The sequence below is a fragment of the Microcebus murinus genome, chromosome 14, assembly GCF_040939455.1.
Source record: "Microcebus murinus isolate Inina chromosome 14, M.murinus_Inina_mat1.0, whole genome shotgun sequence".
Lineage (NCBI taxonomy): Eukaryota > Metazoa > Chordata > Mammalia > Primates > Cheirogaleidae > Microcebus > Microcebus murinus.
The window spans coordinates 35,541,500-35,567,131 of NC_134117.1; the positions used below are offsets into that span (position 1 = coordinate 35,541,500).

At 35.7% G+C, this 25,632-nt stretch overlaps 1 protein-coding gene across 1 annotated transcript in view; it reads left to right on the forward strand.

Moving 5' to 3' along the window:
- Positions 1-25,632, forward strand: part of RNLS (renalase, FAD dependent amine oxidase) — a 257,524-nt gene that overhangs the window by 42,403 nt on the left and 189,489 nt on the right. The gene's annotated exons all lie outside the window — the stretch shown is intronic.

The window sequence follows — 25,632 nt, forward strand, 5'->3', positions numbered from 1 at the left end:
AGGGAGGGATATAGGGATGTTGAGGCACAGTAACATCATGTCAGCAAATAGCATGAGAAATTAGGCTGGAAACACTGAGCACAAGGATTCCATAACTGAGGCATAAAAACCAAGGGAAAGAGGAGAGAGGTAGGAATGCCCAGGTTGGGGGGTCAATTTAAATAAGCCCATCTCTTTTTAAAACACACTTTTAAAAAAGGCTTTTTATGGAGTTAGTCATGTTACCCGCTAGATGTTGGCTCAATTTGGCGGTAACTGTCCTCATCACTGTGTGTTAGCAAAGGAATGGTTTTATATTATTAAAGGGAGATATACTTGCAAGTCCCATGAGAACCCAGAGCATTTTTATTATATTTTGTGATTACAGTTGGAGATGCTGCTTATCTTATTTCTTGTAAAACTCCTAGGGAAGTCTTCCAAGGGCTTTACTGCTCCTAGGGCCCTGCTTAATCAAATATGCTTCTTCAGCAGTAATTTTAGCATCTATTATCGGTGCTTGAGCCCTGGCAGTTCAGCAGTCTCACAGCTTTGACATCACTTGTGGTTTGCAGTGCTGTCTAGTGCTTCTGATAATAGTTTCTAAATGCTTAGCTGATTTATGCTGACTGGAATTGTCCCATCTCTTCCTAGCAATTGAATTTGGCGAATTAATCATTTAACTTTTTTTGCCCCATGCACAGGCCCCACTGTGAGGTCATTGATATCACACCAAGTATGGCTTCACATTGACAGAAATAAGTTTGTGGAATTTTGAATGTGTACCCTCTCTAGAAGATGTACACCTTGTCTTTTTAGATGAAACAAAGGCAAACGAGTGTTATTTTTTGAAGTGCAATTAAGGAGTCCACAACAGAACCAAAAAGGGAAATCTGTATTTCCAATTTCCAGGCACATGCTTGGCTCCTTGGGCTTCATTTTCTTTTTACTAAAACTCCTGTGCCTGCAGCTGAGAATAATCACGCTTGACTCTAGATTCACACTTAGGCTTTCTTATTCCAAGATGGTAGGTTGAAGGACTTAGAGAGGAGCCTACATTTTTCTGATGTGATAGGTCTCCATTCACTATAACCATGAATTTTTATATTGTGGGGATTCATCTTTAATCAAGGCATGTAAGTAAGCAGAAACTCACTGCAAAGGGACTCTGACAGGTATATAACTGGTCTCCAAGCAAAATGCAAAACTGTCTTTTCCTTCTTTAGCCCTCCCCCTACCTCTCAGAAATGCCTCATCATATGACTGTGGAGGGTTTCATTTAATAACCCCATCCCTCCCAGGCCCCCTGTTCCCCATACCCCATCCTTGTCAGAGAGACACCTCAGTTACCGAGGCTTCCTCCTCTGTAAGGAGTCCCCAAATAAACATCAAAGGCAGAATGTCCCTGTTTGTACCCTACATTGACTCAGAGGGACACAACAAGGATATTTCTCTTTGCCTCAAGGGTCAATTAGACCCAGATTACCCAGATTTGATAAGAATACAGATATTTAAATTTTAAGGCTCAAGAAGGAGCCATGAGTAGAGTCAATTGCCTTCTAAAGCTAAAGATGTTTACAATTGTTTTCTTTTAAAAACATAATCTTCTCACCCTGATTTCTTGAATTCTAGTGCAATATGGTACAATGTGTTCTCAAGACTAATTTTTGGAAGAGTCTAGAAAGGTTCATGTGCTTCTTATTTTGTTACTACTTATTGAAGGCCAAAGGGGTTGAATGTGTCAGACACTGTAGGTCATTTGCATGATATACTACATATTAATAAAAAAGGATATGTGGGAATTCAAGGGTATGTTTCATCCTGTTTCAACATTTAATTTCAGATCAGCCAAGTATCTGTTTTCATTGAGAAAAGATAGAATCCGCCAAAATCAACATGAAGTAAATGAATTACATGGCAATGAATTAAGTTAAGACATGTACAGAGACATGTTGTTCCTTTCAGTTGTTATCTAAGTAGTGTTTTTTTTAAGAAAAAGCATTAAACTTTTCATTGGAACTTAGAAAACTTTTAGTTAGATAATTCGATTTTTTGATTTATATTTCATTCTGAAACTGCTCACAAAGTTTAAATGTTTCCTCTCTATATATTATACTAAGAAATGTTCAGGCTACAGTTTTCACAGTCAGCAGCCTTATCAAGGGTGAGAACTTGTAGAAGTTGGCATTTTTTTTTATATAAACCATATTCTAGAATTTCAGTTGCAAGCTAGTTAAGAAGTGTACATTTTTTAGCAGTAGAGAGAGACTTATGGTGACCTGGTTATATCAAAATGTGACTACTGATTATGGTGAGATAGAAACCTAGCATTTCCAAAACTCAGTTTCTGATTCAGGGTAACAAATTATCCTTCTTTGTTCCAAATTACCATATGCATTGCTTAATCTAGATTTGCCATGTGAAGAAGCTATACGTGGCATACCTGTAAAGTAATGAGACTTGGTTTTAAAATTATTTATACCTAGTTTATTAAAAATGTATATTGTTTGTTCTTGAGAGTGTCTTTGGAAATTTGCACTTATTCCATAATTCTCAAAATATTTTTGTTGAAACTTCTTAGACTACGTAAGAATGGATTTAGGAATTTGGAGTCACTCTGGAAAAATTCTTTAAATTGCTATTGTAGTCACACACCTACTTTGAGATACACACCTACTTCACTTGTCATGGCCTGAATAATTTCTTACTCTTATAAAACTATTTTCTACTTTTAAAGGGAAAAGATTTGCTATGCTTGCCGATATTAAAAAGAATAAGCTGTATTTCTAAGAGCAATTCCAGAAAGGGACTTTTCAAAATGGTTATAATAACAGTAACAACTTTGGTATAACAGCATCACTTTTGAAACAATCACCTGGATGTGTTAGTCTTTACATGTTTGTTGAAAAAATATAATAGTTTTATTTTCACTCCTCCAAGGGTGAGGTAGTGTGTACTTTAGTTTAGAAAATTTTACTTTCTTACACCTTGAATACAATTGCTATTCAAATAGAATCCATAGTAGTTTTTGAATTGCTTGTCTTTGATCTTTGGAGTCTTATGTGTTCTTGTAATTTTGTATGATAGCATAGCATATCATAGTTGTTCCACAGGCATTTTTTAAAAACTATATCCTTTGGTGGTAAAATTGTGTTAACAAGGTAGGACTTCATGAAATAGAAAAAAATATCTATATTTTGAAGATCAGGTAATTACCTGAAATACTTTTTATCAGACTATAACTTTTATATTTAAAATTACATTGACATGATTCTGGTGATGGTGGTATATAATTAAACTCATCTTTGTTCATTTGAAGATTGTGGCTAAAAGTCTATTGATGGTATGAATGAATGTAAATATTGAAAAATTAGATCATGAATGGTATTTGATATAATATCTTGATGGGTCTTTAAAAGTAAACATAAGTTTACTTTTATAAATTTTTATTTTGAATGATTTACTTTTTCAATATGTTAAATTGACCCTAAAATCATGAACCTGAAATCAGATTCAGGAAAGTATTAGATGTCTCCATGTTTCAAAGCAAGACAGATATTTACAGAAATTAATTCATAATACTTACATACTGATTACTGTGGTTCCATATGCTGCATTAGTTCCTGAGAATGATGTAGTGGAAAAATAGGTAGCACCTTTGCTACATGGAACTTATACTGTAGTGACCGTGGGGATCCAGAGAGAGTAGACCAAACTAGGAGTCTTTGTAACAGCTCTGTGTTCCATAGAAAAGCTTTAATTCCAAATATCTGGGTTCTGTTCTTTAAAGTTTGATGATTTTGGACTCTGTCTCTAAAATCCTTCTAGATCAGAATTTATGCTATGATTTTCTTAATTCTTCTTCGACATCTTAATTGATACAGATTCTTATTCTAAATTCTTATTTTAATTTCTTATTTTCTTATTCTAATTTCTTATTTTCAATATGTGATACCCTATATCAGTACTATTTGTGAAATTAATTTGTAAACTATAAAGTCTTTTAACTATAGTCAGTATTGTTATTCAACAAGAAGACATTTGAGCTATAAGGAAACAGCTAATCTGAAAGTCTTTTATCCTCCTTCTCAAAAATTGGAGATATTTTTCCCTGAATTAGCTGGTTAATTTATCAATTGACCATCTCACTTAGTCCTTATAGAAACAATTTCTAGATCCCTTGAAACTACAGTTTATGTTCCCTATGGTTTAGAGCTTATATTTTCTGGCGGGCACAGAATGTGTCACCCCATTAAAGAGAGATTCTCAATATTGTTTATGGAAGCAGAGAACAAAATGAAGTCATAAATCTGAAAGACACTCTATTTGACCACCTCCTTTTGGGGAAAAGTAATTCCAAATAATTAAATAGGGCCAGTTAACTTTTTTCTTAAACATTTTTCATCAAGGAGATGTTATAACTTCCTTTAGTAACCTAAGTCAGCAGTCACATATATTTTATTAAATAGATTTCTTAGTGTGCAAAACTGGAAGAAAGGAAATGATAGAAAAAGTCTAAAACCACCCCATAAATCTTGCTTAATTTTGCTATTGTTTCCCTTTTATTTTAAATGCTTCAATCCATAGTTAAGCCCTCTTGAGTCTAAACTGCAACTAAACATGTTCAAAACTTATTAACAAAAGAAAAATCAAATTTCACTGGTATTGTTACTAGGAATGAAGAAGCATTTTATTGTTTCTTTCAAGTTCTACTTCTTTTACACTTTTCTGGAAGAATTTTTGAAGACAGGCATTGCAAGAGATTTTGAAGAGAGAGAAATGGTGATCAAATACAACCATGGCAGAAATGTCTTTTGTAAGGGTTAATGAGGTCACATTGTTTGTTGTATTTTTTGAAGTCTTAGAATATTTGTGGATTATGATTCTGATGACAAAGTACAGCTGTTCTAGTGAACTCGTTTAAATAAAGTTCTTTCTTAATACAAGCATTTCAAAATTAGCAAACTTCTGGGCTGAGAGTGAATCTTCCCTTGTGTGCATGCCAAACACTTTCATATATTTGTGGGAGTCACAGGTTAATCTCCAAAGATAGATTTCTTTCATTCAGAATCACATATGAGTAAATAAAGGCCCTGTCTGGTTCTCTGCATCTGTGGCTTGTTTTGAATTCTTATATAAATTCTTTATTTCCACATAATTGTCCTGCATTGACTGTCTCTGAACATCAATTGTATTTTTCCACTGCTGAAATTCTCAAGTGGTTTGACAAGTACAAAAAGTTTTTAAGAGGCATCATTCTTTGTTTCTCCTCCAAGGTCCCCTGGGGACCCTTGATTTGGAAAGAACTGCCTTACAAAATTATCAGTACCATCTTTTTCACTGCTTTTTTGTGCTTTTTATTAAAATATAATATTCATATAGAAAAGTGCACATATATTAAGAACACATCATAATGAATTTTTACAAATTGAACAAACACCCATATAACCAGCATCCTGATCATGAAAGAGAACATACTGGCATCCAAGCCCCTCCCCTCATCTCTTCCTGGGACCCTTCTAGTCACTAAGGCTCTCATCCTTTCATTCTAAGTAGTCATTACCCTGACTTCTAGCAGCATAGATGAGTTTTTGCCTGCTGTTGTGCTTCATTTAAATGGAATCTAACAGTACATTTGGGTACAGGAGGTTTTCAACATATTTTAATTTTCAATTTTATTTAATGAAAAACTTATAGAACTGAGAATAATTTCCAATCGGCATGAATCAACCAGAGTAACTGTACTGAGTTGATATCATTTTTTTCTAAAGCATAGAAACTTAACCTTTTAGTTGTCTTTTGCACATCCTTCTTGTGAGTAAGGATTTGTTGACTAGACCTTCAGAAACTCAGAAAGTAGCTCCAGGATTTCTAATTACTACCTTCCAAGATCTCTAAGAGTTCAGGATCCCAACTGGAGAATGACTGCTTTCTATTTTTTCTTTGCTACATTACTTAATAATCAAGCTTCTTTGAAAAAAATCGATGATATACTACTCATTCATTCATTCGTTCACTTATTTAACCAATATTTGTCAAGAACTCACCTGTACGACAGTACAACAGTAAACAAATTGGATAAAGACTAGGGGAAAACAGACAATCAACAAATTAATAATTTACTATCATGTCAGGTGTTTTGGATTTAAAACAAGGCAAGGTCAGGGGAAAGAGGACAGCTTGGTTGGGGTGAGAGTGCTGCTGTGCAGGATAGAGTTGTGAAGCACAGTCTCTCTGAAAAGGTTACATCAGAGCAGAGACTTAAGGAAGGAAGCCATGTGGATGTGGTGAATAATGTCCCCGACAGATTGAACAGGTGCAAGGACCCTGAGACAGGAGCATGTGTGATGTACTTGAGAGTCAGCAGGGAAGCCAGCGTGACAGAGCAGACTGAGTGGCCAAATAGGAGAGGATGATGCTGTTGTTGTAGACAAGAGTTAAGAGGATCTTGTAGGACATTATCAAGTGAGAAGTCATTGAAGGATTTGGAGAATTGAGGCAATATAATTTGATTTACATTTTAAAGGCTCCCTCTAACTGCCATGCCCGGTGGAGAACAGATTGGGGAGTGAAGCTACAAGGAGAAGATTGTAATGGTTCATGTGAGAAGTAATTCTGGCTTGCACTAAAGAAAGTAGGTGAGAGTTGAGGATTGCTTTTTGTTTTTTAAGGTAGTCCCAATGGGATGTTCAGAGGGATAGGCTGTCTGGTGTGAGAACAAGGAGCTTAAGGTTGACTGTAAGTGTGTTAATACCTTTCCAACCATTAGGTATTTCTCACAACACTTCTGTGACAGAGGTACCACTTTTACACCCAATATACTTACACCCAAGGAAAGAGGCTCAGACAAGTTAAATCACTTGTTTGACCTTGCACCTGCTGTTAGGTGCTAAGGCCAGACCTCAAACTCAGGTTTGAGGTCTCTCAAAGCCTCTCAAAGCCACCTGTTAGATATCTCAATTCTCTTTTCTCTTACTAATATGAAGGATATTACATCTTCAGAATCTTAGTATCTTTGATTCTTCTCTCCACTTTCTCTTTATTTCTTAAATTGCCATCAAGTCATCTTATTTATTTGCAGATTTCATAATGCTCTCAGGTTCATCTGAGCTATTCCATTTCCACTTTCAACCCTCCCTAGAATCCAAGCTCTGGTCCCCTTGGACCTGGATTACTGAAATAGCTTCTCAGCACCTTCTTGCACTCTAGTTCATTCTTTTCATTTCTTTCATTTGAATCTTAAAGGATCTTAAATCTTAAATCTTCTATATTTTGAATCTTAAAGCATAATGAAATTAACTTTCATTTTGCATTTCTCTTGATCCAAACTTTAGCTATAGGGACTCATTATTGCCTATTTTAGCAGCAATGAGTCCTACTGCCTAGTTTTTAAAGCCCTTAATAATAGAACTCATTTCCCTGCCCACTCCTAACCTCTGCAACTACTACCCAGGCTGCCTCTTAGTTTCAAGCAAGCTGGTTTTATCTCTGCTCTTCACACTGCTCTCCTATCACCCAACATACTCACTATGTACATCGTACAGTCATGCTTACGCCCTCACTCTTTGCCTTTACTTCTGTCTTGTCTTTGAATGGGATAATAATATAATACTTATATAGTGGCAGCAACCATTTATTGAGCACCATATGAAAAACACTGTGATAATATTTTGTATGTTATTTAATCCTCATGTTATACAGATATTATTGCCCCCAATTGATCAAAAATGTTAATTATGAAATGTTACAAATAAACAAAAATCCCTAAGAACAATATAACTGACATTCATGGACCTATCTCTTTATTTTCCTATGTAAAGAGTTAGCAATTTTCCTTCATTTTTTTCTGTCCCCAAGGTTTAGAATTAGGTGACTTGCTCATATCACAGTACTGGTAAGTGGCAGAGCTGATATTTGAACCCAGCCAAAATTTGACTCTCTTTAGTATCCCTATGAACACTTCCCTCCAACCCCCACGTTTTATGTAATATTTATTTCAAGGTCTCGCCTCCTCCAGATGGCTCTTCCTTGAATGATTTTATCCTGATTTTGGTCCTCTCTGAGATTACGAGCTGAGATTTATTCATTCAGGCCAACAAATATTTCTGAGGCTTTTTTCAGGTTTTAGGAATTATGCTGATAATTTCCATGCCTTGTGTAATTCTCAACACAGCCCATGAGGGAAGTCCTGGTATCAACCCCAGTTGACAGAAGAGGAATCCACAGTTTGGAGGTTATACCATTTGTTCAGTACTAGAGACCTGTTAGAGGCCCAAGCTAGCATCAGTCACAGGTGTGGCTAACTCTAAAGCCAATGCTTTTAATAACCTCTCAAATCTTTGTTCATTGCAGGAGATGGATTTTTTTTTTATTATTTCTTATTGTAGTTAGTATGAAATGCTACTGGGGGTTATTTCCTATTTCAAGCCTCTGCTGTCTCCTACTTTATAGGTGAGCATGTTAATGTTCAGAGGGGTTATAAGACCAGTACAAGGCCACATGGCTACTCAGGGGAGCCAGGTACAGAATTCATGCTTCCTGATGCCTAGTCCAGGTCTTCTCTATTACAGAATGCTTCAGGTCTCCAGTTTAAGGAGACAGGAATGTCAACAGGTCGCAAAACAAATTTAAACCACTTTTGTTAATCCTGCGACGAAACCATTCTCTTAAAGGCCACCCCCAATGACCTTCTCATCATGACATCTAAATTATTCCTTGGTTTTTACCCTCTTTATCTCAGTGCCTTCTTTATGAGGCTTTTCTTCCTTTATCTACTCTGAAGCTGAACTCTCCTTGTTCTTCTAACTCCAACCATACCTTCCTTCTCTTCTTTGTTAATAATTTCTCCTCTTTCTTCCTAAAATACAGGCAGTTCTCAAAACTTTGTCTTAGACCCCCTTTTTCTTTGCTCTCTCCATTAGCAATTTCCTCTACCCCTTCGCTTTCTGTGCAGAAGACCCCCCAATCGTTATATTTAGCCTGATTTCTCCTCCAAGATATAGACCTGGAACTTAGACTACTTGTGGAATTTAACTCATGTGAAGCTAATTTTGACATCTACTCTCCTCACCAAACCTATTTCTCCCTTCATGTTCAGGCACTATCATCCCAGTGCCTTGTCATTCTCTCTGTGAGGACCTCATGCTCCTTTATCTCTTGTTTGCACTTTTTAGAAGCCCCTTAAGGGACCTACCTATCACTAGCCAAGTTGTACTTCACCCCATCCCCTTGACTGAACCCAAAGTAGTCTTCTTAAGGGTATCTTAGTTCATTTCACTCTCCTGTGCAAATAAACTTTGAGGGGTTTCCCAGCATTTACCAGCTAAAATTCAGCATTCATAGCCTTTTTAAAAATCTGATTTCAACTGACTTTTCAAGTCAAATTAACATATTTCTTTTCCTCTTGACATGTCTATACCTTCCCATTTCTGCATCTTTTTTCTAAAACGATTTCTTTCTCTAGAAAGTGTTTCTATATTTCTATTAAGACTCAGTTCATCCTTCAAGGCTACCTCCTTGTATTCTCAGCCAAAAGTAATACTGGCTAGTCCTCTTTAACCAATGATGATTGGTACCAGCAAAAAGACTGGGCAAAGAGAATCCACTTAAAATAGAGTGGCCAACATTTCATAATAACTAAGAATGAAAGGATTGATTGGAATTTTAACTTGAAAAATGAAACTGAAGATTATAAATTATAAATGTAAGTTTCTTTGCTATAATAAAACAATTTAGGTTATAATTGAAATTATTCACTAATTCTTGAAACTTACAAAGAGCAATTCATTTGATTTTTGACATAATTTTCTAACAATTATATGATAGAATAATTTAATCACATGATTTTGACTTTTACAGCATAAACTTAGATGTTTTTTTGAAAATATTCTAGAAACTCAGTTTTACCCAGCACCTTTTAATTATTTGATTTTAAAAGTATCATGTCAGTCCTTTGTCTCTTCTTTAGTTAACTGGTTTCTGTCTTCCAGATCCTCCTTTATAAGTGACTTTGCATATGATTTGAGCGATTCTCCACCATTATCTCTACTTTCATTGCCTTTATGCAAAGATGCAGATTTTTCAATCTCTACAATTTCTCTTTGCAGTAGATTAGTATTGATATTGTAATTGTTAAACAATCTACAGGATTGTGGTATATGTATACCATGGAGTACTACTCAGCTTTAAGAAACAATGGTGATATAGCACCTCTTGTATATTCCTGGATAGAGCTGGAATCCATTCTACTAAGTGAAGTATCTCAAGAATGGAAAAACAAGCATCACATGTACTCACCAGCAAATTGGTATTAATGGATCAACACCTAAGTGGACATATAGGAGTAACAATTACCAGGTGTTGGGAGGGTGGGAGGGGGGAGGAGGGGATAGGTATATACAACCCATAACGAGTAAGATGTGCAACATTTGGGGGATGGACATGCTTGAAGCTCTTACTCGAGGAGGATGTGGGGCATGGGAAATATATATAACATTAACACTTGTACCCACATAATATGCTAAAATAAAAAAAAAATTTAAAAAATAATCTATAGGATCCTCTGTGATTGCCTAACACTTTATCCTTAGGTTTTCTGTAGTCTTTACCATGGTTTGAATATTTGAGAACATATTTGTTCTACTAGGTTTTAAGTTTCTTGAGGCAAGAATTATATTAGTACTTTGTTGTTTTCGTACTCTCCACAGAATTCATGGCAATAACTTGTACACAGTAAAAGCTTAATAAATATTTGCTGAATTCTATTGTTGATCAGTTCCCCAACAGAACCAGTCTTTGCTTTCTTGTTACATTTCATCTTTAGAAACAATACCATAAAACTAGATTATTGAAAAATCAGTCATTTATTTTTCCCAAAGGAGCAGCATACTAATAAATATTTGTATTCCTAATCAGAGACTCAATTTCTGATACAACCAATAGTGTATCATAAAATAAAAGTTATAATAACTAAAATGTTCTATAACTTAAAGTAACAAAAACATATTCCAAGTCTTATAAAATGTTTAGCAGTATATCACGTACAATGGTTATGTGTCTATTATAATTTGTACATAAAATGTGAAGGTACAAATTAGGCTGTGCCTTTACCAGAAATGTAAAGGCTGTCGTAAACATCAATTAAGATTCTAATTGACAACAAATTCTCTTCTTCTAAAATTTAGAAGTGGCTTCGGAGAATTATTTTAATAACCTAATTCTTTAAAAAGACTTTCTCAAGTAAGTCTTGAGTTAATACTTCCTTTTACTCCCAAGTGGAAATGAAGTTTAGGGGAAGAAAACAATTCCATAGACCTTAGATCTGCCTCATTTGATTGTAGGAATCACTCAATACTTGATGTTTGTGCTTCTGTCACTGAAGAAATGATCTAAAAATTTTCCTCACTCACTCTCTCTTTATTCAACTTGAAGCCAATCAGTCTCGACAAATAAATCTACACAAGAGCAAAAGGTAATTATGTCATTCTATCTGATACTTCGTCATGAGAATACTTCACACATCATTGGAAGGCCATAAAAACTATTATTACGACATTGGAATGTGCTTTTGTAAAGGTCATTTTTGGCAAAAGATGGTGCCCTGACTTAGTATGTGCTATTATATGAAAATTACTGAATGACTAAAGGTGGCAAAAATCCAGAAATGGTGGGAAATATGCGGCTATGAGCGAATGGCGCTGAGATCTATGAAGTGGCTTGGGGTGGAGACTGCCTGCATTGTTAACATCTAACTAGGAAAATACCAAATTTGCCTCCAGAACTTGAATGTTCTTGTTCTTTTTAAGTGGAATTGTAGTGTACCTAATCTAATGTGGGTTTTTCAAACAGTCTGATAAACTCACTTTGTACTGGAGGTAAAATATACACAACTTATCCAAAAGATGAGTTTAGAAACCATTCTCTGAAAACTTGCTTTTCTTTTCAGTACTTGAACATGTCCTTCTGCCTTTATGATTCTCTTTGTTGCCTAGCAATGCCTATAAACTTGCATGGACATTGTTAAAGGAAAGCTGACCTCCGATGTACGTCTCTATTCCTCCATGTAATTATGACAACTAAAATCAGATGCTCTGCTCTGGTCCTCACTGGTTATAATGCATTGGTTCCTCCACTTTCATAAATATTTCTTATATTCTGGGTCAGGTATTGAGATCAGTGGCTTTCAGGACATTTATTGAGAACATTTGCTCAGTTCAACTTCTATTAAAATAATACTTAATTCAAACTTTTCTTCTCATCTAGCTTTTTAAAAGCAAATCCTCATTTTTTATTTATTAGGGGGTGAACCAACATGCATTTCTGGAAGCCATATGTTATCTCAGCCTTCTCTGATGATCCTGCCTCGGTGCTCCCCTTTGTTTCCTATGGATTCATATGTTCATTTATTCATTTATTTGGCATATACTTATTAAGAGAAAGCTTTTTTAGGCATGGCATTATAGTCAGCCAGAACCAAAGCCATTTTTTATGAGAAAAAATAGTACATTTTCAGTTATAAAAAGACTAAAGGATTATTATCATTTACATATAATCACTGTAAGAATTTTCAAAGGACATACTTAAGAAAAGCAAAACCAAAGGAAAAAAGTGAGCCATAAGAAGCAATGGTGAGCACAAAAAGAGATTTGTAAATGTAATTACTGTTGACAATAAACAATAGCAATTTTTCATAAACATTAAACTATAATGCCAAACAACAAATAGGTTGTATATACATACATTCAATGGATTGTTAAATTGGGAGTACCAAAATAAATAAATAAAATTATAACTTCTAAACCGTCAGAAGAAAAAAAGTCATGGGATTTAGGAAGTGTCAGTTCAATAAAAGTTGGGAAAAGAGAGGAAAAAAAAAAAACAAAAGAAACAGAAAACACAATATAAGGTGATGGAAATAAGTTCAATGTGTTAGTTATCAACATCTTGTAAACTGATCAAAGTCACCATTTAGAAAAAGATCCATTGCAGATACTTTGGTCTGTGCCAGGTGCTGTCCTGAATGCTAAGCCTTTATTTGCTCATTTATTTTTAATAACAATCTCATGAAGGAGAGACAGTTATTATCCCCATTTTCTAAATGATGCTATTGATATACAGAACATTATTAAGTCACCTGTCCAAAGTCACAGGGCTTCAAGGTCTTGGAGCCAGGATTTGATCCAGATCAGGTCCTCTTGACTTGACTACTGTCCACCAGCATCACTTTTTTTATTGGTAATGTTGCCTGGGAAACACAAGCTACAGAATTCTATGTACAACATGATACCACTTATTTAAATGGTCAAATAAATAAAACAATACTATGTGGTATGTACCTATGTGTATAGTAAAAGTATGGGAAAAACACATTCTTCAGAATGACAGAATGATACTTCTTAATTTTGGGATAGTGGTTACTTTTAGATAGGAAGACGAAACAAGTAAGCAATTTCAGAGGACTTCAGATCTGTTTTGTGGCTAGTTCCACTTAACAGCAAAAATGTTAAGATTTGTTAAAGCTAGATGATGCTTTATAGTATTTTCTGTTCTTTTCATATGTTTGAGATATTTCACTATTAAAGTATCTTTTTTTAAAACAAAGAAACAATAATAGGAAGTAGACTTTGCTCCCTTTTCCACCTTCGGAAATTAGTCATTTAAACCCGAATCTTAAATATGAGTAATCACCCTTTTTGCATACTGAGATCACACACATATAAAACTATGACAAGGTTGGTGTTTGGGAGAGCAATAAGTAACAGCCCTTGTCTTTACTCAAATTTGGAACTGGGAGAGAGCAAGAGAGACAAAGGAATCAGGCAAATGCAGATCAGACCACCTTTGTTACTGATAAGGCATCTTCGAGGATGTGAATATGACAAAAGTAGGCTTTTAATACCGAACAGACCTGCCCACCCAATTAGAGGCAGCACTAGAGAATCAAAGACTTATACAAGGGAGGACCTGCACCTATAAAATTTATGGCAGGGAGGAGCAGACTAGATAGACTTCAGGTTTCCTGAGAAAGGAAAGAGCTTAGCTCTGCAAACCCATTTCCTACCCTCCAGTCCCTCTAGCCTCAGTTCACATCTGTAGGGGACTGAGCAGTGGGAGAAGAGACTGAGAGTTTTACAGAAAATTAGCCTAGAGGAAGTCTGAGGAGTAAGGAAGAAATGTTTCTACAACCTCCCCCAATCCACTCAAACAACAGCACCTTCCATCCCTTCCAGATTCATGAAATATTAGGAATTTTGAGGACATTTCTAGCATTAATTTATAGCCAAATTGTTGATACAACTGAAAACATTCTTTCAGTCCATTCAACCATATCAGATATAGTACTGATTGGTTGATTGATTTCCATGGAGGCATTCTTCCATAGTTCTGTCCTTTCTCCTACTTCACTCTGAACTAGTTGCCCTTTAGATCTTCCTCACAGCTCACATCCTTCACCACCATACAGGACATTCTCATCACCTCTCCTCTGTGTTACATCCTGTTTCCTGCTTTCTTACTTTACCCCTGCATTTGGGTAGAGGACATCCTTTAGTAGCTTCCTAATAACAGGTACATGGGAGATAAATTTTTCAAACATGCTTGTCTGAAGACATCTTTCTCCTACTTGAGTTATAATTTGACTAGACAAAGAAGTCTAGATATGATCTTCCTTTAGATTTCTAAAAATGTTGCTTTGTTGCCTTCCAGCTTCTAGTTTTACTGCTGACAATGTGATGTCTTTCCCTGCTAACCTCTGCAAACTTAGAATTGAGCTGTCTCGAATGAAGGGCAATCACCCTTCATCTATCTACTAAATAGCTTCCAAAATTTTGTTGCTGTCTGATCTGCTATTGTCTTTTCTCAAGTTTTCTTTGTCCTTTTGTGTTTATTCAGTTTTTGTGTATGTACTGTCGTTTTAGTGGAAAATAAAAAATAATAAGGAAGCAGAAATAAACACAATACTCAATTCTTCATGTTTAATTGAAAGTTCATAAATTTTTTATCATTTGGGACAAAGGTTCTAGATTCCTGAATTTTTACATAAATTCATTCTAATATGACTTCTAAATGTGGTAGTTAAGGATTTACTATATTTTGCTCAGCATGGCAATTGCTGCATTGATTGCTCTCACTTTTTTTGATCTTTTTTATATAATCAAAAGACCTACTCGACCAGAATCTGTTTTTGATTTGCATTTGCAGTAGTTGAGATGCTACAGGCCGTTATAAGATTGTGAAGATGAAGTAGATTTAAATAAGAATTAAGTTGCAGCCTATGCTGGATTCATTGAACCTTGGTAAGCAACTTCACTTGGACTTCATGTCATCATAAATTGGCTTCTGTGGGCATTGGGCCAGTGTTTATAGTGAGTCAGATTGTGATTTCCTAAGGGGTAAGGAGAAACCTGGGCTGCTAATGCATATATGTACTATTATTGGAAGGTATTATACTCTCTAGTGTCTGCTAAAAATGTAATTTAATGTTATAAAGAAATACAGAAATGGACCAGACCAATAATGGTTTTACTGGCCTAGTTGTAATTCATAGCAATACTCTAGTCAAATGAATAAAAAGTAATATTACTTACTACCCACTTGACCTGAATTATTCTTTGTGGGTGATTATCGAGTTGCAAGACCTTAATAACAAGCCTGAGTATCTAATTTAGTCAGATACTGTGATCTGGAAGATCTGAGGATCTCTCCCTTTAGCACAATATCAGTTTAAATACCAATAAGTATTTGCATATATAGTAACTGAACATCTATGCTATGACTGCAAACTTATGGAACATTATTTGTAAACACAGTTCTGTGTTTATAATAAATTTTATTTATTTTTTAACAAAAACAAATAAAATGAGAAATAAAAATGAGGCCTTCTAAAAACCTGCTTAGAAAACACACCCTTCCCTTAGCTTTGAATGCCGTTCTATATTGCTATAAAGTCAGTCATCTGAATTATTTCATTACATAGGTCCCCTACATACAGTTATTTAGGGCTTCCCGACAGCCTTTATAAATATGAAAAAGTAGAGATTTACAGGTTCCTTTATGTTTCATATCATAGAATATATTTTATATTAGGGGTGATCAACAGAATTTTTATGGGATGAAGCATGGAATTAAAGAATTAATTATGTCTTTTGTTCAAGTATCTCATACACACACTCACATACACCCCCCAACAACACAACAATATATTTTACTCCCCAGGTAACTTGGGCATAAAGTTTCTTCTTGCTGCAGTTATTATGTGGAGTTTGGATGTTCCTTGCCATTGGCTTGCCATATTGAGAAAATAAACTGTAGGACGATCTGCTTTTAGACCAGGGCAAGAAGTTTTAGTGCGGAAAATATACTGAAAGTTTAGATGTAGCCAGTATTTGAAACAAGGCCATATATGAGGCCACAGTTTGTACTGATAAATAGAAACATGGTCTAATTCAGTTCTGTCCAATAGAACTTTCTGTGATGCTGGAAGTGTTCAATATCTGTACTGTCTGATATAGTAGACATATTCACATGTACCTGTTAAGCTCTTGAAATATGGATAGCGTACCTGAAAAACTGAATTTTAAATTTTGTTTAATTTTAATTACTTTAAATTTAACTAGATAATAGAAAATAGGGTGTTCTTTCATAATTACCTGGGAGTATATAGGTAACAGAATTAAATTATTTTTCACAGCAGGTCCAGTTTATAAAACAAAATTGTTAGTAGCTTAACCATGGCACAGGGCAGGATTTCTTTCATTCATTCACACATCTACTTAACAAATATTCAGTACTTAGCATGTACGACATACGGTATTTACTATATTATGCTGTAGATGCTGAGGTAAACAAGTTTTCTGTTGCTGAACTAGGCTCCAAATAAATGAAAACCTTCTTAAGGTCACAACATATACGTGAAGCTGACCAATGGAGCTTGAAGGGGCAAATGGTTCTGTGGCTATTATAGAACAGGACAGTACAGCAAGGCCCAGGAAGCCGTCAGGAATCCTGCCTATGGCCAGGGAAAGAGGATCAAGCCAGAAAACCTAATTAATTTTTTTTTTCATAACTGATCAGTTTGAAGGAATGATATGTGGTTAAAAATTACCAGAAGATAAGAGTTCAAAACGCTAGAACAGAAATGAGGGCCAAAGCCAAGCAGAAATTATTGCAAGTTTAGCACAGTGAACAGCACGTTCCAGGAAGCTGCTATTCAACCAGGGTATGGTATTGTCCCATATTACAGCTGAGTGACAGCGACCTCTAGAGAAAAATCCATCTAGCAAGCCAATATAGATCAATGGAGGTGTAGGCCTGCCACTCACTTTCCTTATGGGTTGTCTTGGCTCAATGGTAAGGAAGGAAGGAGTGAATTTATAATTTGAGCAGTAATTCTGCTCTTATGCAGGTGATTTGGAAACCAATCTAGCCTTGAGAATCCCAGCTAGATTCTACATTTGCATGCAGTATCTACAAAGGACTTTCCTTGGCTTCTTTTTAAAACTGATTCTCTGACCAAAACACTATAAGGACTCTTTCTTGATTCCAATGAGAATTTGGAATCGATGAAAGATGTGGGAGAGAGTCATCTTTTATTTTGTTCTTTGTACTTTTGTGAACTCAAAGGGAAGGAGGGACTATAGCCAGATGCATCTAAGCTTGGAACCTGATGTAAAGTGATCCTGTGCTCCTAACGCAGAAAGGAAGTGAAACAGAACAATAATAAAAATGCCACCATCTAGTTATTTTGCTTTATAGGCTTAAACTGACATTTGGATAATTCCTTTCAGAAACATTTAAACTTATTTTCAAAAAGTCTAAAACTTATTTTCAAAAAGTTCATGGAATAATAGGAAGTAGAGTGTCCTTTTACACTTGGCTAGAAATACAGATAACAGAATCCAGTTATTTTCTGAATGGCACAGTGGGCTGTGTGCAAAGAAGACCTATAGCTAATCTATAGCATCATTTCTTTTTTTTTTTTTAAAGTATTTTTATGATGAAGGTTCAGAATTTCCCCTTTTAGGAATCTTAAGAAAAATGACTCTTCTGAAGAAGTTACTTCTCGCATCTTTGCTGCTTAACTGTATGCAAGGATTTTGACAACTGTAAAGATAGAAAATGAATTTTTTGTTTATAGAATTTCTCCTTCTTCCCTGGACAGCTGTTTAGATATATAGCTGCATACTCATGCTAAGGAAGGTCCAAGAGAGAGGAAAGTGTAGCTGCCTCTTCAGGTCCTATCGAACAGTACCCCAACCCCTACAGCCAGGAAGTTCTTCGGGGAAAAACCAGTGGCTCATCTGGAAGCTCATTTTCTTTTGTCCTTTCTGCAGTGAAACAGAACAGCTGCTGGCCACATTGGCAAAATATTTGAAGATTATTATTTGCTTATCAGCTTCTTCTTCTTCAGTTAAATAAATGGTGTTTCTTTTGTCTTTCTCTTTGGGGCCAACTTTATCATTTTTTTTCCCTTTAATCTCTTTGATTAGTCTCCTTAGGATTTCCTTCCAAATCTTCTATAGATGTTTTTAGTTTGTGGGCCTAAAACCGTAGCCATGAAGTACACTCGTAAAGGCTTGACCAGTGTGGAGCCTAAAGGGATGACTGCCCTGTATTTCCTATCAGCACTATACTGAAAATATTTTTGTGCAAACCTTGGTTTTTAAATTATAGCATAATATCACTGGCTTGTATTTAACTTGCAGCTTTCATAGGAGCTCAAGTTTTTGTATCAGGGGCACTCAGTACCAGGCCTGCTAAATCTTTATTGGTTCAGAATGGTTTGACTTAGGAAAATCTACACTAGTGAATCTTTACTGTTGCATCTATCTGCCAACTCCTATAATAGCATTTCCATTAAGAACTTTTATTCAGTATTCCAATTTCTGTATCCAGTTTGTGTAGGATTAAATTTTTTCACATTCAGTCAGTCATTTATTTCTTCAACATATGTTTATTAAACCCCTATAATTCAGGCGCTGCCTGTCCTACCATGTGAATCATTAATGTATTGATAAATACTTTGGAATCACACTATAAGCTTATTCAGCCCAAGGCAAGTGTCTGTTGGCCCCATTTCAGGGAATTATAGCTAATGAACTATGAAAGAGTCCTCATTAGAAGGCAAGTCTTCAAAGACAGTATGAGGGTATAGTACCAGGCAGTGAACTGAGCCTGCCAGAGCTTGTTTGAGTATTTGCCCCAGGATAAAAGTGAAGCAAGAGTTACCATTTCTTAGATAACACCATTTAACAACAGTTATGATAGAAGTCTACCTTTAATGTTCAATTATTAGCTAAAATATAAACCTCACTTTTCTCTTCTTGTAGTCTGGTAACTGTGGGTATTCCCAGGGTTTACTTAGTCCGTGGTGTTCTGTTCTCTGTTCTTTTCTTTGGTAATATGATCCTGTGCCACAATATAACTCTTTTTCTCTTTACTTATGTTCATACTTTGTCTCTCCAAGCCCTGGTTCTATATCATCAGCTACCTCAAATGCCATTACCTGAAATGTGTTTTATCCCAAATTTAGCACATTTTATTCTCTTTCAAATTTTTGTCAGTTATGATGGCTGCATTTCCATAGCTGACACACACATTCTTCACCTAAAACCTCCTTCATTTTTTTTAATTCTGTTGCCCTTTTTTTTTATTATGCTCTAATAATAACCTGCCTTGGTGCCTCCCTTCATTAATTCATATTGTCCATTAGGGACAGGCTGAATGTCATTGTATCACCCTGCTCCAAAACCTCCAGTAGTTCCCCATCATCTACAGGTTAAAGTCCCAACATCTTAGGCCTCACAAACCTGAGAACAAAACGGAGGCAGCATATTAAACACAATTATTCTAGAGTCTTGCTTTTGCCACTGCTCCCACCTCCCTTCAATACTATCCAATTTTGTCAAAGCATAGGCTTTATCAGTGAAACAGACGTGGTTCACGTGTGGCTTATAAAAGAATTAGAGTGATGCAGATATAGACATCACAGGACCTGATATAATCACTGTCTATTCCATCTTGTTGGAAGCTTCTAGCTTCCTGGAAACTTAAGACATTCAGAAACTCCTTAAGAGACTTGTAGCCCTGGCTTGGGCAAGGCAAAGGCATTATATGTAACCAAAATGTTTGTACCCCCATAATATTCTGAAATAAAAAAATAAAATGAAATGTGAAAATAACAGAAGCAATTATCTGTGAAAGTTGGAACAGGAAATAGGGTACCCATGCTTAGTATCTGAACCAGGAAAAATTGACTCAGAAATAAGATGACTGGATAAAAGAGATGTTAAGCACATTTCCCAGCAAGGCCTGGAGAAGGCAACATAAGTGAGCAAGAAATAAGATATCCTATTAGGAAGAATAAGAAGCCTAACCAAGACCATAGTGGTTGGGGAGAGAGGGAGGCAGAGTGAAAAACAGATTCATAGAAGGAAAAAGAAAAAGTAAAAACCCTGGGATGTCTGATAAGTTAATGTATAAACTAATGTTCACATAGAATCTTGGCATCTGATAATCTACTCCTTCCTACAACTCTTCCAGGTTTGTTTTTATAGACCATTATTCTAAAGACTTGATTCTATTCTGGATTTAGAACTTTTCTTCCAGGTGGAGGTTTTTCTGCATATGTTGAGTAAACTTTATTCAGAGATGTCTATGCCATATGTGTGAGATATTGAAGAAGGCAAGGAGGGAAAGTATAAAGAATACCTTCCCCTATCACATCAAACATCTTTCTTTTCTTAACTCATACTTCAGGGAGCAGTTTCACATTTATGTAGATATCATGGTGGTCCCTACCTTGAGCCAAAGTCAGGCACATCACCAAAGTTCCTATATATTTGGTCATGTCTGTTGAACTGGTGGAACTGGCCTGCCAGAAGACAATTCCTAAGAGAGACTAGATAGCATTTTGAGGGAGAAAACTCCTTCACAGGGAAGAGGAAGTTAGACAAATTTGACCTAGAAAGAAAGCTTTAATGAGTTTTGGAAGTGATACTTCTGCAGATATCATGATGCTCATCACTCGATTTGTCCACCATTCTCTCTTAAAACATCATGTGAATCTTATAGAGAGATAAGCGAGAAGAAAGTACAGAGACAAAAAAAAAGAGCTCCTTACTAAAGTCCTGGAAGTCTTTGGAGCAATATTGCTTTAGTAATGGTGTGAAAAAATACAACACTGAATCAGGAAATGAGGCATTCTCAGCCACCTAGCCACTTTTCTTGCAACACAGAGTCACTTCTACATATTATGAATTTCAGAGAACCCAAAGCAACTTGAGCTCTTTGGGGACTCTGGTTCATTGAGAGTCTGTTCAAGCAATAGAAGATAGTGGTATCCATATGAAATGGGCACAATGTTTGGCAAAGGCAACAGTATCCAGCAAGTTATAGTAGTAAGTCAGTGATCTGTCAGCCAGAGGCAGCTGCTAAACCCATTTAGACACCATTGAAGACCTCAGAGCTGAGTTTCAGACATCATGGCTGTAGGGGATATCTAGAGCAGGAGAAGAGGAAAATGTCAGGCACCACATACTGGCTGACAGTGCTTGTTAAAAGAGCACATGTGAAATAACCCACAAAAATCCCTAAACATTTGCGAAGAGTTTTTTAGGACTTTAGGGATATTGTTTTTTAGTAGGTAGGGCCAGAGACAGCACAAACTGAATTCTTTGGTTTCTTGGAGTAAGTAAGAGGAAGGCTTTTTCCTGGTTTTTGTTTTTCATTTCATTGTTAAAGAAGTCTTGAAATGAACAATGATATTTGACATTTTTAAGAGAGAGACAAAGTATGTTTTAAAATATAAGCTATATATTTATTATTTTTTATAAGATTAAAGGGATGACAACTGGGTCTCTTTAAAGCGTTAATCTGATGTCTACTGCCTACTAAATGAGAATACATGTGGGAGACAATATATGAAACCCTCTTACACAATGCCTGGAATTTAAATAGATGTTCAGTGAATATCAGTGTGCATACACTTCTAATCTTCCTATTTCAACCAGGAAGATGTTTATAATTCAGAGAAGAATAGGGATAGAACACTTGATAGGCTTGGAAAAGAACAGCACTTCAAGCCTGAATACACATCAGTTCACCTGAGGAGATTTTTAAATTCAGAAATGCCTGGGAGGATCCCAGACATCTGAATCAGGGTCTCCAGCTGGAGGACCCAGATACTTTTTAAACATTCCTTAGATGATTCATGAGCAAGCTTTCAAATCCCTGATGTGGAAGATGGAGAAAGTACTGGTTTTCTCCTTAACGAAAACAAAAGCTAAAGGGCTATCTTTTCTCTTTTGGAGTATGTATGATGGTCAAATAAAAAAAGTACTGGGCTGGGATCTAGTCCTGGAGTTAGCTCTGCTAATGGGAAGGTCACTTAATATCTTTAATATCAGTTTCTCAGCTGTCTAATGGAGACTCTGATACTTTCAGTCCAGAGCTGTTCTGAGTATGAAAAGAAATGATGCATCGGTAGGATGCATCCATAGGAGCTGATCTGTAGTAGGTATGCAATAACTGCTACTTCTTCTTACTCTTCCTTTTCCCCCTTCTCTAGGTAAACAGTGATTCTTCACAAGTGCTTCAGTACCCCAGGTTGACCTTGAACTTTAGCTTTCCTCCTACATATATTTGTTGAGTATCTACTATGTGCCTGTCTCACTAGGTACTCAGGATAAAGCTTTTACAGTTCACAGTCTAATGGGAGAGACAGACAATAAACCAATTATGTTGATATTTATACAATTAAAATTTTGGTAAGTGTCACAAATGTAAGTGACATGTCATGAGGGTCTCTAACAAGATTTTCTAATCTAGTTTATGTAGTATTTTAGCCTTCTGCTTTAGCTATAGTTTTTCATATTGATATATTGAAATAATTTTTTCTCCAATGTTAATTCAGAAAAGCTTACTATAAGGAATAGAAATCTCTTATCCACATGTATAAATGAACAGATATATCCTATATTTTTGCCTGTGGGTTACATTATACATATGCGTGTTACTTACTGTTATGGGTAAATATGTATACCCTTAACACCAAGCTTTTTGAAAGCCCTTTTTCATGTATTTTAATAAAAAATCTAGAGGCTTAAATTATATTTAAGCTGTTGGGTTAAAGACAAAAAACCCGTTCTCATTATGGTCGAACTTGGCTGAAATGAGAATGAAGAAGCATCCAGAGTTAGCTCTATTTGGCAACACTAAAAAGAGAACTCTCTCTTACCATGTTTTTAAAAACAACTTTCAGTTAAATTTCATTTGGGATTAGAGTCTGTCCTAGTTATGTACTTGAGAAAATTAAGATTTATAACAGAAGAATCTTAGTGTTTTAACAGCATTAGGCAGAGCTGTAATCTGTTTATTTTTTCCCATTTTATAAAATTCAGTGTTCCTTTTCAAGTAGCATGAGAGTTGGCTCTCAAAGTCTTTGGATGTTGGCATTCAGGTTTGGTTAGGTGGAAAATATTTATTCAGTTAAAAATTATGTGGCTCTCTTTGGCTTTTCACTTTCTATGAGTAATTTAGGCCTTAAGGCATTTGTGTCTATAAGACTTCTAGAAGAAATCTTTTAATTGAATGGTGTAGGTGGCCATGTTGAAAGATTATTTTTAGATTATCAGTAAAAAATATTAAATGAATAAAGAATAGCTTGTAGAAATCACTTCTTAAACTTATCAACCTTTATGTATCTGTCTATGTGCAGTGTATATATAGAAAACAGGAGGTCATTTCTGTCATTTTACATTATATACCACATAAAATAAATATCAAAATGAACCTCTAAGACAACATTATAAAAATTAGCACATTCAAACCATTTACATTTTTAAGGCATTGCTAAAACATTGAACCTTTTAGATATGTTTTCAGCTAAATATTATTATCCCCATTTTATACCCAATGTTATGGACATCCAAGAGCAATGTCAATTTTGTTAATAAATGGTGCATCAAATAAATGCATGGTAAAAAATAAAAAATTGATACATTTATTCTTTCCTTATTATGTAAAGTCTGTTTGCAATAAAAAAGATCTCTGTACATAGGGCAATAGATTTATGCACAATGAATTCATAATGATTTCCCAGATGTTCATATTTAACTAGCAACCATTATGAAAGGAGTAAGGCTTTCAAAGGTTATCTTCCTGATTAACAGCTTTCACCATTCCTAGCTGGGTGATTTTATAGTCTGTCAGAGAAATTAACCATGTCACCTCCAGATCATAGCTATCATAATATAGACAGAATATAATTTCACAAAGTTCAATCATAATTTTGACATGAAAACCAGATATTACTTGATTTCACTTAATGGTTGATGTATTGTCATAGATATATTGACTTCCCCAAAATCTGAAGGGAAATGAACAATTTAAGACAGTATATAGTTTTTAAGACTGTATAAAAATAAGCCATCAACAGAAGCAAAACATAGGACCACAAAAGTACACTCAAGGACTTCACGTCCAATCGTTAATTTTTCTTATTTTATAATGCCATTGAGTCAAATTTTATTTTCTAAGGAAAGCATCTCTTTGAAACAAACTAACCCAGTAGTAAAGAGGGAAATACTAAATCAGAAAAATACCAACTTTATAGACAGACTAAAAATTACAGGGACTTCTTACAGTCCCAACAATGAAATATTGCTATGAATGCATGTGCCTTCTTAAGCCTGAGTGGCTTATTTTAATCAGACTAAATTCTCACACCATGTAAACTCATTGTAATTTATGACTTAAATCCATGAGAATTGTAACTGATAGAGGCTTGCTCAATCCAAATAAAATTTAACTACATGTTCATATTATAATCTAGAGAACAAACATTTTAGTTTAAAATCAGCTTTATCTCTTTGTTCTAAATGGAAAATAAATAATCAGTTTTTCCCTCAGTTGTGACTTGACAGGACATAAGAATGCTTCCATATGCCTATAATGGCCCACAGTTAGGCATTCCCTAAGCCAGCCATCTTTTCTTCTGTATCTTCTGACCCTCTGTATTGGTTTGCTAAGACTGCCATAACAAAATAACACAGTCTGGGTGGTTTATTTTTTATTTTTATTTATTGTTTTTTATTTTTGAGGGAGAGTCTCTTTCTATTGCCCAGGGTAGAGTGCAGAGGCATCATAGCTCACTGTACCTCAAACTCCTGGGCTCAAGTGATACTCCTGCCTCAGCAACCCAAGTAGCTGGGACTACAGGTACATGCCATGACATATGGCTAATTTTTCTATTTTAAGAAGAGTCAGGGTCTTGCTCTTGCTCAGACTGGTCTAGAACTCTTGAGCTCAAGTGGTCCACCTGCCTTGGCCTCTGACAGTGCTAGGATTACAGGCATGAGCCACGGCACCTGGCCTGGGTGACATGAACCAGTGCTCCCCAACCATTTTGGCACCAGAACCAGTTTCATGGAAGACAATTTTTCCATGGATGGTGGGGGAAGGGGGGAGGCATAGCTCAGGCGGTGATGCCAATGATGGGGAATGGCTGTAAATACAGATGAAGCTTCGCTGGCTCACCTGCCACTCACCTCCTGCTTTCAGGCCTGATTCCTAAGTTACATGGAAGACAATATTTCCATGGATGGGGGCAGTGGAGCTCTGCTGCCTGGTTCCTAATAGGACAAGGACCAGTGTCAGTTC